This window comes from Lathyrus oleraceus, chromosome 3 (assembly GCF_024323335.1).
Source record: "Lathyrus oleraceus cultivar Zhongwan6 chromosome 3, CAAS_Psat_ZW6_1.0, whole genome shotgun sequence".
Taxonomy (NCBI): Eukaryota; Viridiplantae; Streptophyta; class Magnoliopsida; order Fabales; family Fabaceae; genus Lathyrus; species Lathyrus oleraceus.
Window position 1 is genome coordinate 286,624,196 of NC_066581.1, and position 11,704 is coordinate 286,635,899.

General features: G+C 38.6%; 1 non-coding gene across 1 annotated transcript; it reads right to left on the reverse strand.

The window, feature by feature from the left end:
• Positions 1-9,784: 9,784 nt before the first annotated feature.
• LOC127132987 (small nucleolar RNA R71) lies at positions 9,785-9,891 on the reverse strand. Its single transcript, XR_007806988.1, has one exon. It is a non-coding gene; the product is annotated as a small nucleolar RNA R71 (small nucleolar RNA).
• Positions 9,892-11,704: the final 1,813 nt, after the last annotated feature.

Sequence of the window (11,704 nt, forward strand, 5' to 3'; positions counted from 1 at the left end):
AAATGATAACGAATGGGATTCACATGCATATTTCATTGAGTCACACATTAAGTGATATGATTGTGTGGATATGATTTTGGTAGATATGCATATACGTGGATTTTAGGTGATCCATTTGATATGAATTATTGATGTATTGTTGATGTGATATGTGTTCATATTTGTGATATATGTGATGAAATGGTGACTTTTATACATTATGGAATCATGTGAAAGTTGTATACATATTTGATGATGATTTGTAAATGATGATTGATGATAATATGTGTAACACCTCAAAATTTGCCCTCCTCTCTTGGGACTAGCATATCATATTGCATTGCATTTTTAGGTCATTAGGCATTGCATATTGCATATCATGTGGTTACATTGTGCAAAGTCATCCTCACAAGTCTTGATCAGAAGATGGAGAGGTCATGTGCAAGCTAGGGTTTTATTGGACTGGTCATTAATCATCTGAGGATGTGGGGGTCCAAATTAGGGTTTCATGATTCTCAAAGGATATTGGTCTTCATCTTGTTTGAAATGATACATCATCATCATCATGGTTTGATTTCATCAAGTGTTGAAGCAGATACCTTGAGATTAGGGTTTTGACCACTGGTCAACCCTAATCAGGTGCATTGGGCCAATCAGGGCATGATCAGGAGATGGGGTCTATGATGTATATGGGGATCATTACATGGTTTTATTGAGATAATTGAGGCTAGGGTTTCATCCTTGAGCCATTTCATCAGAGATTGGGGCTCAGATTGATCAGTACATGGCCAAATTCATCTATCAGTTAAAAAGTCGACTGTGGTCAACTGTACATGATTTTATGGATTTGGAGGTGGGAGAGAGTTGGATACACTTCATTCATGTTGAAACAAGTGTTATTTGACATGTCAAAGCTCAAGAATGGAGAAAATCAAGTCAGGACAAAAATTGCCAAAAATAGAAAGTGACTTGTAATGGAAGTTTCCAAAAATGGAAAGTTTTTGACCTCAAAATTACATGTCCAAGAAAGCTTCAAATGAAAATTTGTTCAACATGAAAGTTGTAGATCTTGTTCTCACCTTTCCAAAAAGTCCAAGAACTTGAAATTCCCATGTATGGTTGGCAAGTTATGGTCCATTCAATTTCAAAAATGACCCATAATCAGAAGGGCATAACTTCCACATGGAGTGTCCAAATTGGGTGATCTTTTTATGCACAAACTCCATTTGACATGTACTTTCATGGTGCATAATTGGATTTCATCAAAAATGGTCAATGCAAAAAGTCAAATTTCAAGTGTACAGTTAAAAATCCAGGGGCAAAATGGTCCAACTTGAGAAATAATGGGAATTTTTGAGTGGGGATTTTTGCAACATCTCACAAATGATATTTGGAAATGGTTTGAATGCTCATAACATGTCAAGGCCTCATGGTTTGAGAACTCACTTTTGAAATGGACTTGAAAATGCATAAAAGTGCCATGACATGTGGAAAATGAGAAATACACATCCAATGAAGATGAGACAAGTTGCAACAGCTCATGACAAATATTTTGAGAGTGTATGAGCTGTCAATACAGCTGTCATTGGCCTGTGGTGAAAGTACCATTTTGCCCTTGCTTTGAAAATGACATTTTGCTAAACACATTCTATTTTGTTAATTAAGGTGATTAAGTGTGGATTAAGCTGAGGTATATATTCCTAATCATAACCAACTCATAACAGAATCACAATTCCCAAAATCACAATCTCTTTTTCCCTCCAAATTCACCAAAACCTCTCAAGAACACAAAAGCCAAAATCCTTCAATCTCTTCCAATTCTTGATCATTTTGCAAAATTCTTTTGGATTCGATCTCCATTCATCATCCACCTCAACTGTTTTGGCAAGGCAAGATCCAGATCTGCACCATTCGTGACTGTTCACTCTTGATGCATCCATGGTGAATTGAAAATTCTGCTTCTAGAAGCTACATTGAATCGAGCCAAGCACTCCAATCAACTTCCTGAGCTTTGTTCTCCATCTGTTTTGGGAATTCGTGTCCAAACTCTTCAAGATTCCACACTGCCATCTCAAGGTACTTCAAAATCGAAACTCATGATATGATGAATTGCTGTATGCTTCTTGTAGTGTGTGCAACGTAGATGATCATGATATCTTTGGTTTTTGAAATGGATGATTGTGGAGAGAGATATCTTGAATTTTAGTTTTATGTTCATAACCTTTTTCGATCGATCCCGTGCGTACAGTAGGAATTAGGAAAAGATGATTGCATATTCGTTATCCTGGTTAGAAGACGGTTTCAACGGATATTCGCTTGTGTATTTTCGTTACGATTCATTGTTCTTGATTTTTCTGCGTTTCTGGAAATACGATGAGGAAGATGAGGAAATTCTGGAAAATCCTGCTGTTTGATCCGTTCCGTGTATGGCTCCGTTTGAATTTCTGTTTGGCGCCGAAACGGGCCAATGAGAAGCCGCCACGCCGTTTAGTGATGCGGCATCGTTTTAGGCCTGGGTGTGATATTTACCAGCGTGCCATTGGACATTAAAAATTCTAATTAATTTAATATAACACTTAAATAATTATTAAAAAATCATACAAACATTAGAAAATTCATAAAAAATAATTGGAAGGTCAGAAAAATATGAGGATTTTTTCTATAGTTCCCATTTTCTCTCTAGAATTTTATGGACATAATTTTAGAAATTGTGCTTGGTGAAAAATTGGTTTGACCTAGGGTTGTTTGACCTATGTCATTTTTGTGCACATTTTACCATTTCCATTGTGAAATTCTCATGCTTTAAAAGAAATTCTTGAGATTTTTTGTGGTGATTCTAGACATGTTGCTGGTGATTTACATGTAAAGTTTGTGGTTTTTGGATACCTGTGGAGTGAGATATGATTTTTTGAACTTAGGTGTGACAATTTGTGTCACACCTAACTAGGTCATCTTCATGAATATTTTTGCCTGGCCTATGATTGTTGGAATGAATTGAAATTTTGCATGGATGATTATTGATATGTTGAGATGTGATGTGAATTTTTCTAGATTTTTATGTGGCATTTTCAATTTGATTGATATTTTTCATCTCTGTTGGTCAATTATGTAAGTTCATATGACACATGTTTGTAAATTTAATGTGAAATGCTCATATGGTTTTAGATAAACATGAAATTTGGTATGATGGTTGTAGACACATTGTAGGACATCCCTGTTTTGGTCCCATTCATTTATTAACTGTTTTCATTGATTTATGAATTTTTGAAGTGAATGCATGTGTTGATGATATGGTTTGGCTTGAATATTTGTGTCTGTTTTTCTTGATTTTCATTGACATAGTTCCTTTTGTCCAATTGAGCTGAAAATTGACATGCTATACCTTGAATATGTCCTGTTTAGGTGTGAATTATTTGAGGATTTTTGGAATTGTTTTGATATGGATTTGATGGAATTCATTCTGTTGGGACTTTTGATGTTGCATTTGACCTAAGTTGACATGTTTTGGTCATGAAATGATGTTGGTAAATAATATAAACATGGGATCAATTGCTCTTGCTTTTGAATTGCTTTAGCTTGATTTTGGTTGAAGATCCCTTTCTGTTTAGAATTTTTTCTCTCTTTTGGACCCTAGGCTTGGCCTAGTGGTCCAGTTTCTCACATTTGCTTGATTTTTCAGGATGAAAAGCACCATGATTAAGGAGATTGAACCAAGTGGATTAAATTGACATTGTTTGATGTTGAGAACTAATTGGGATTTGTTTTGTAGGTTGTGAAGTTTGAGCTTGAGCTCATAGCTTGCCTTTGTGTGCATTAATCTGTATAGTCTGACTGATTAACATTTGCTGTTTATTGTTGTCTGTCTGAGTACTGATGATACTTGATTGTTTTCAGGTACCTTTAGTTGCTTACAGTTCTTTAAGAACTTGCTTGCTGCTGCTTGGTTTTTAAACCACTTGAGGTAGGACTTCTATTCTTCATGTAGTCTGGAGACCCGGTCTGTTATTTGGCCGGGCAAACTGTCTGAAGTCCTCCTTAAGAGGCGATGCTTGTGATTGTTTAATATTGTGCCTAAGCAGGTGAAGTCCTCTATGAGGCAATTGGTGGAAGTTAGGGATATGCAATCTATCCCCCACTATTCTGTGTGTCGTCCCTTTGCTCACACTGCTGTGTGTTGATGCATTGGGACACAAACCCAAGATCTCGTGCTGTTGCACAATCGAGTCAGGGTCTTTGAGTGTAGAAGGGTCCCCCCATTCTGGACCCACGCTCCTTTGTCAGAAGCTCTCCCTGGTCAGGGATAAGAGCTGTGAGGTCTCATCCTCACTTCACCTTTTCATCTGCTTCACCTTAGCCTCGTAATGGCAAGGTTAAGAGCGAATAATACCCATGTACAGATGAATTGCTTCGGCAGTTAAACCCATTGTGTGAGCCCACTTGATTGGTTATAGTGTGTGCTTTGTGAATATTTGTTTGACATGTTTGCTTGAATTGATTGATGCCTGTATGCTTGTATGCTTGCTTTCTTCCTGGATAGGAGTAGCTTGCAGTTGTGCAAGTAGGTAGAAACCTGAACGTAGGGTAATGATGCATGACAACACTAGGCTCGAGTCCAGCTCCCTGGTAGTGTGTCTTCCCCTGGTTTCTGGCTAGTTTTTCTTTCCCTTGAGGGGGAACTACATCGCCCTGATCCTTGTTCCAGACGAGGTATGTAGGCAGGACGTCGTGCGAGACCTCTCCGGGAACTTTTTTTCTTTTTTGTGTGTGTTTGCTTGTTATCTGATTGTGTGTTTGGCTCGGATGCTGACGTAAGTCCATTGATTGGCGGTCGGGCTCCACGTTTGCCGTTTTGTGCGTGTTTTGGTTTGGATGCTGACGTAATTCCATCAAGTGGTTGTCGGGCTCCAGGTTTGCCATCTGTTTGTGTGTTTTGTGTTGTTTGGCGTGCGTAAGCCGAACTACGGCAGCTCTGATTCTCGTTCCAGACGAGATACGTAGGCATAGGATGCGACGTCCTATCGAGCTCCCTTCTCTTAACCCCACCTGCGTTCCCTGTGTGTGTGTGATGTTTTAGCAACCTATTCTTTATTTTAGAACGTGGATCCCGTCGAGTACGACGGACGTGAGGGGTGCTAATACCTTCCCCTTGCGTAACCGACTCCCTTACCCTTTCTCTTTGGTCGCGAGACCATTTCCTTTCCAGGTTTCTCTGAGCGTTTCCTTTCCCTATTTTCGGATAAATAACGCGCAGTGGCGGCTCTGTGTTGTGTTTTTATTTGAGTCCCGCCGGTTGTTTTTTCGCGGATGCGACAATATGTACATGAGATCGATATGTTGTGAAATATGACTTTTGTACATCATTTAGTATTTATAAATGAATACTTGTGGATTGTTGAGCCATGTCGTATGATGTTAAATATGTGATTCTTTAATAAGATGATATGATGCATGTTTGTATGACGCGTTACAAATTGTAATAATATATGTATGTTTGTTATATATTTCGTATTATTATGTTTTTCTATAATGATTTGAATTCTCACCCTTCTGTTGGAATGATGTTCTATCGCGACATCACTCAGGTACCAGAGATAATGGTGCTTCGCACAAGGATTAGATTCAGAGGCTAGTTCTTGTTGTGTTTTTACTAGGTAGTCTATACTGCTCTGGTCATATAACACTTGGGTTTATGGGATTATTTGTATTTGTTTTGATGTTGAGAGATATTGTTGTGCTCTCTTTTATCTTGTTATTTGGATATGTTGATTTTGATGTTAAGTGGCCTTAGAGACCAAAACTATATTTTGTGATAGATGATTTATGGGAATCATCACTATTTACCATTTATGAAGAGAGATGTTATTCTGCTGTGTGAGTTTGCATGTTGGTTATTTGGTTTTCATTTATAATCCATGTTACTTGTATGTGACCATGGCATGTGTTGTTTCTAGCAGAAGTAAATATGACGCCCTCGTGTATGCATGCTTTAATTTACTCTGATTATGCAATTGTATGCTGTATTTGAGTTGTAGTAGTTTGGGGGGTGTTACACTAGTGTTATCAGAGCCTGGTTGGTCATTCGGCCAGGTTATGAATTTGTTTGATTCCGTTGTATCTGATTTGTGTGTATAACATAATCGATACGGTTTTTGTAAGAATCCTTGTTGTTGTGGTTGTTTGGTTGGTGTAGCAGGAAGATGGTTGTTGGAAGGAATGATGATGCACTTGCGGCGACATTGACCATGTTGGCTGGTGCCATTTTGCAAAGGAATGTTGGTGATTGATCACACTGATTCACACCGTGTTTTTGACTCGGATTTCACATGTTTATTAGGACTTTATTATCATTTTGTTTGTATTATGCTCTCTTTTATGTTGTTTTCAGATATTTACCTCTTTCGGGGCCCTTTTGGAAGAAACAAAGCAAAAAGACCTAAAATTAGGGCTTTTCGGCGAATATTGTACACATGGCGTTGCACATGGAGACCGCTATAGGAGAAGCCATGACTCATCAGTCCTCAACCAGGAGGTAACCGCCATGTTCCCATGCTCTTTCCCATTTCCACACATGGCGGGCGCCATGAAGGGATGGCGGTGTTGGTGTAAGCCCTAGAGCCCTAGAGGCCAATACTTGTATCGAATTGTTTATTAATAATAAAAGGCCTTTTCTTTATTATGTTTGTTTAATAAAGTCCCTAGAATAGATAGTCCGTTTAATGTATCAAGTGTGACTTAATCATGAGATCACATTAAACATAAGGACACTACTCTTAAAGTATCCGTAGTCGAGCTTTATTGTGAAGTGGGATAACATTAAAGCATTAAGACTATTATCTATATAGACTGATGATCACATCTCATGGATCATGGATAAGGAGTTATCAAGTCTTAAACATAAGTATGAATATTAAGAGTAATATTTATACTGGATTGACCCGCTATGAGAATACTATATAGAATGTTATGCAAAGTGTCATAAGTTATTCTCATGGTGATAATGGTGTATACCACCCTTCGACCTGAAACCACTATGGACCCTAGATGTAGAGTCGAGTGCCTTATTGCTGATCAAATGTTGTCCATAATTGGATGACCATAAAGACAGTTGATGGGTACTCCACGAAGCATGCTAAGGGGCATGAGTGACCTAGATGGAATTTGCCCATCCTGCGTAACAGGATAAATGTCTATGGACCCATATTGAACTGGACAAGGATGACACGGTCTATGCCTTGTGTTCAATATAGACATAAGGGCAAAAGGGTAATTATACACATAAGTATTATCACAGAAGGATTTGTCGGATCACATGACATTTTCGTGTCTTGGGTAGCAGTGATGTGTTGCTAGATACCGCTCACTGTTTATTATGTTAAATACGTGATTTAATATAATTGTCAATGTCGCGAAAACCTACAGGGTCACACACAAAGGACGGATTGATGAGAGATAGAGTAACTAAGGAATACCGTAATGTACGGTGCCTTTAAGTGAATTGTAGAACATCGTAAGGTACGGTGTACTTAAGTAGAATACGCGCTTAAGTGATTTTGGCATATTATAAGATATGGGCCATATACACTTGAGTGGGTTTTTTAGCTTGCAGCCTACATAAGTGGTTCTATAAATAGAATCCTTGTGTAGAAGCATTAGTGCAATTGCAATTTCGTTTCTCTCTCTCTCTCTCTCTCTCTCTCTCTCTCTCTCTCTCTCTCTCTCTCTCTCTCTCTCTCACTCACTCAAAGCCTTCATTCGTAGCAGCTAGCACTGAGATTGAAGGAATCCTTTCATGTGGATTGAGTAGAGGCGTTGTCATTGTTCAACGTTCGTGATCGCTCAGTAGATTTGCATCAAAGGTTACAATCGCCACAAGAGGTAACGATTCTATCACTGATCATGCCCATTCGTAAGGATCATTAAAGGAGAAATTTTAAATTCTGCTGCGTTTTGGACTGCCCTTCTCCTTCAGGCGGGCGCCACCTTTGCAAATCACGTTCCCACTAAGGAGAAGTTGGAGGGCACCATGGTCTTTGCAAGCTGCTGAAATCCTCTATAAATAGTTCGTTCCATTTCATTTTCAAATCATCCAACTTAGTTTACAACACTAAGCCTATATTTATCATTTGTAAAAGCGGTAATCCGTCACATCGAGGGGTTATCGCACCTTAGTGAGATTGAGTTGGGTCACTTCGAGTTGTTGTCGTCTTTATCTTCAGAGTCTGAGGTTTATTTTCCTTGTACCAGATTTAAAGCCTCTGTTTGGAGCAGGTTCTTATTTTATCGATTTATTTATTTACTTGTCTCGCTTTATTTTATTTACTTTTTGTCTACGCTTTACTTTATTTTATTTCTGTCTTGCTTTACTTTATTTTATTTCTGTCTTGCTTTACTTTTATTTACTTTCTGTCTGCGCTTTACTTTATTTACTTTTCGTCTCGCTTTACTTTATTTACTTTCTGCCTACGCTTTACTTTATTTATTTTACACGTTTTACTCGCTCTTTACGCCTCACATTCTAAAACAACTTTTCATCATGATCAATATCGTTGTGTTTGTTGGTATTACTATGTCTGGCTAAATCTTTTAAAGGTTAGAATGTAAGGATCGCGGTTAAAGAGATGTTTCACATATTGAATCTGTAGAAATACTTTAAAGGTTGTTTTGATTTTTAACTCGAGTTTTCTGAAACAAACTTGGTTAGTTTTAACTATTCAAGGAGTGCGAAAGCACCCTGGCTTAGTTAACTAGGAACTTTTATCACTTTAAGGAAAAACTATTTTTGAAACTGTTTTCGGACGCGTTGATAGATTTAAAATCAGGAAACTCCTTGGGTAAACTTTCCAAATCAAAATCACTTTTCAACTAAGTTTACGAGTCTTATTTCTTAAAAATAAGTTTACTACTTTAGCGTTATGCGCACCTTTTATAAGTGACAATAAAAGGTCTTAACTTAAGGGTAAACTCGGTTCTGAATACGCGAAAGCGTCAGTTCCTGTTAAATGGATTATTTTCAAGAATAGAAAATATTGCCTCATAAGTAGTTCTATTTAGACAATCGAAACATCACTTAACTGACGTGATATACATTCAAACCTGTCTTTATCTGCACTGTATTTATTATTTACTATTATTTCACAACATCAATATCTCTATTATACCGCCTTAGATAAACACCATAACGATAGTAATTGATAGATTGACGATTTGGTCTCTGTGGGATCAATATTCTTTTATATTACTTTGATGCGATTCGTGCACTTGCGAATTCACACGATCAAGTTTTTGGCGCCGTTGCCGGGGACCAACTTCATCAAATTTCGTACCCTGTTGTTACACCGTCTAGACTAAGGTATTATTAGCCGGTAAATCCGAAGAACCCGTAGTACCAGAAATTTAGTAGATCCTTTAGCGGAACCCGAACGTTACACTCGTACACGCCTCTTACTCATTTGAATTAAGAAAGCTATGGCCGAGAATCGCGACCGGATACCTCTTAAGGAATTTGCCCAACCCTCTGACGAGGAACCTAGTTCGAGTATAGTAAACCCCCTTATTCCTGCTAATAATTTCGAACTAAAACCGTCTTTGTTGCAATTAGTGCTACAGAACCAATTCGCGGGTCTCGCTACCGAGAACCCAAATCAACATTTAAAAGTTTTTATCCAACTAGCTGACACTTTTAAATCTAATGGTGCTTCACCAGATGTGATCCGTTTGAGATTATTTCCTTTCTCCCCCAGGGATAGAGCACGTTCATGGTTAGATTCACTTCCAGCTAATTCAATAACTACCTGGGAAGACTGCTATTCTTCAAAACCAAATAACTAGATTTAGTCAAAACCAAGGAGAATCGCTTTTTGAAGCTTGGGAGAGATATAAAGAGCTATTAAGAGTCTGCCCACACCATGGCCTAGAACAATGGCTGATCGTTCATACCTTCTACAATGGACTCCATTATAACACCAAGATGAGCATCGACGCTGCCGCAGGTGGCGCGTTGATGAACAAACCTTACCCTGAAGCCTGTGACCTAATTGAGGATATGGCCCAAAACCATTACCAATGGGGAACTGAACGAGCATCAATAGAGAAAAAGGAGACCCAAGGTGGAATACATGAGATAAGCTCTCTGGACATGATGCAGGCGAAAATGGACGCTTTAGCCCTTAGGATCGAACATATGTCTACAAACACTAACACCGCAGCAGTAGTCCACACAGAGTGCAAACTCTGTGGATCTAAAGAACACGAATCAGCGGAGTGTAACCTTTTGAACGATCTGAATACCGACCAAGTGAATTACGCCCAAGGTAACCCATTTTCAAACACTTACAACCCTGGATGGAAGAATCATCCGAATTTTTCCTATAAAAACCAGAACCCTATCCAAAATCATGCACCTTGGGGACCACAAGGTTATCAAGCCCAAAAACCAAATCAACCTATGCAAGTTGTTCCCCAGAAGTCTAACCTTGAGAAGATCATGGATAACTTTATATCGGGCCAGACTCAGCAAAATAAAGAATTCCTAAACTAGAACATTCACTTAAACAAACTCATAACGCAATTAGGAACCAAGGTTGATCAGATAATCACTCACAACAAGATGCTTGAAACCCAGATCTCACAGGTAGCACAAAACCAAGCCCCACAAACTACCCCTGGAAGACAATTCCGTGGACAACCTCAACCAAACCCTCGAGGGCAAGCTAACGCTATCTCGTTACAAAGTGAGACCGCTTACGAAGGGCCTCATAACCCAGCAATGAGCGAGTCCAAAACTTCTAAAGAAAATTTACCTACCAACCAAGAAGAGGAACCGGTGGAACCCGATAAACAAACCGACCAAGAAGGTGAAGCCAAGGATAAAACTTACAAACCGCCACCCCCGTACAAACCACCAATCCCATATCCGCAAAGACTTAAACAAACCAAAATCAACAACCAATACAATTTTTTTATAAAAGTGATAGAGAAGCTTCATGCAGAGATTCCTTTCACCGAAGCTATCACCCAAATTCCGTCTTATGCCAAATTCCTCAAAGACATCTTAACCAACAAACATAGGCTTGACGATCCAAAACCCTTGGAATGCAACTTTATTTCCGAGGATAAACTTACTAAGAAAGAGAAAGACCCTGGAAGTTTTTCTATACCTTAAATTTTAGGGAGTCATGTGACCGACGAAGCTTTCCTAGACTTAGGCGCTAGTGTGAGTTTAATGCCCTTAGCTGTATGTAAAAGGTTAAACTTAGGAGAATTACAACCAACTAAGATGTCCCTCCAATTAGCCGATAGTTCAGTTAAGTATCCTGTAGGCATTTTAGAAGACATCCCAGTTAGGATCGGTCAACTTTATATTACAACAGACTTTGTAGTCATGGATATCAAGGAAGACGACGATATCCCTATCCTTTTAGGTAGACCATTCCTATCAACAGACGAGGCTATAATAGATGTTAAAAGAGGAAAGTTAACTTTCGAAGTAGGGGATGAAAAGATCGAGTTCATTCTTTCAAAATTCCTGATGGCACCAATCCTAGGAGACGCATGTTATGTGATCGATATAATAGATGAATGCATAAGAGAATTTGATCGAGGAGAACCCGTGATCGAACCATTTTCAAACCCGAATGAAAAGGATGACGAGCTAGAGGAAACGAAACCTCACACTAACGAATGTTTGGATCTTACTCCAGAACTTTCACCAAATTCTCAAAAACCA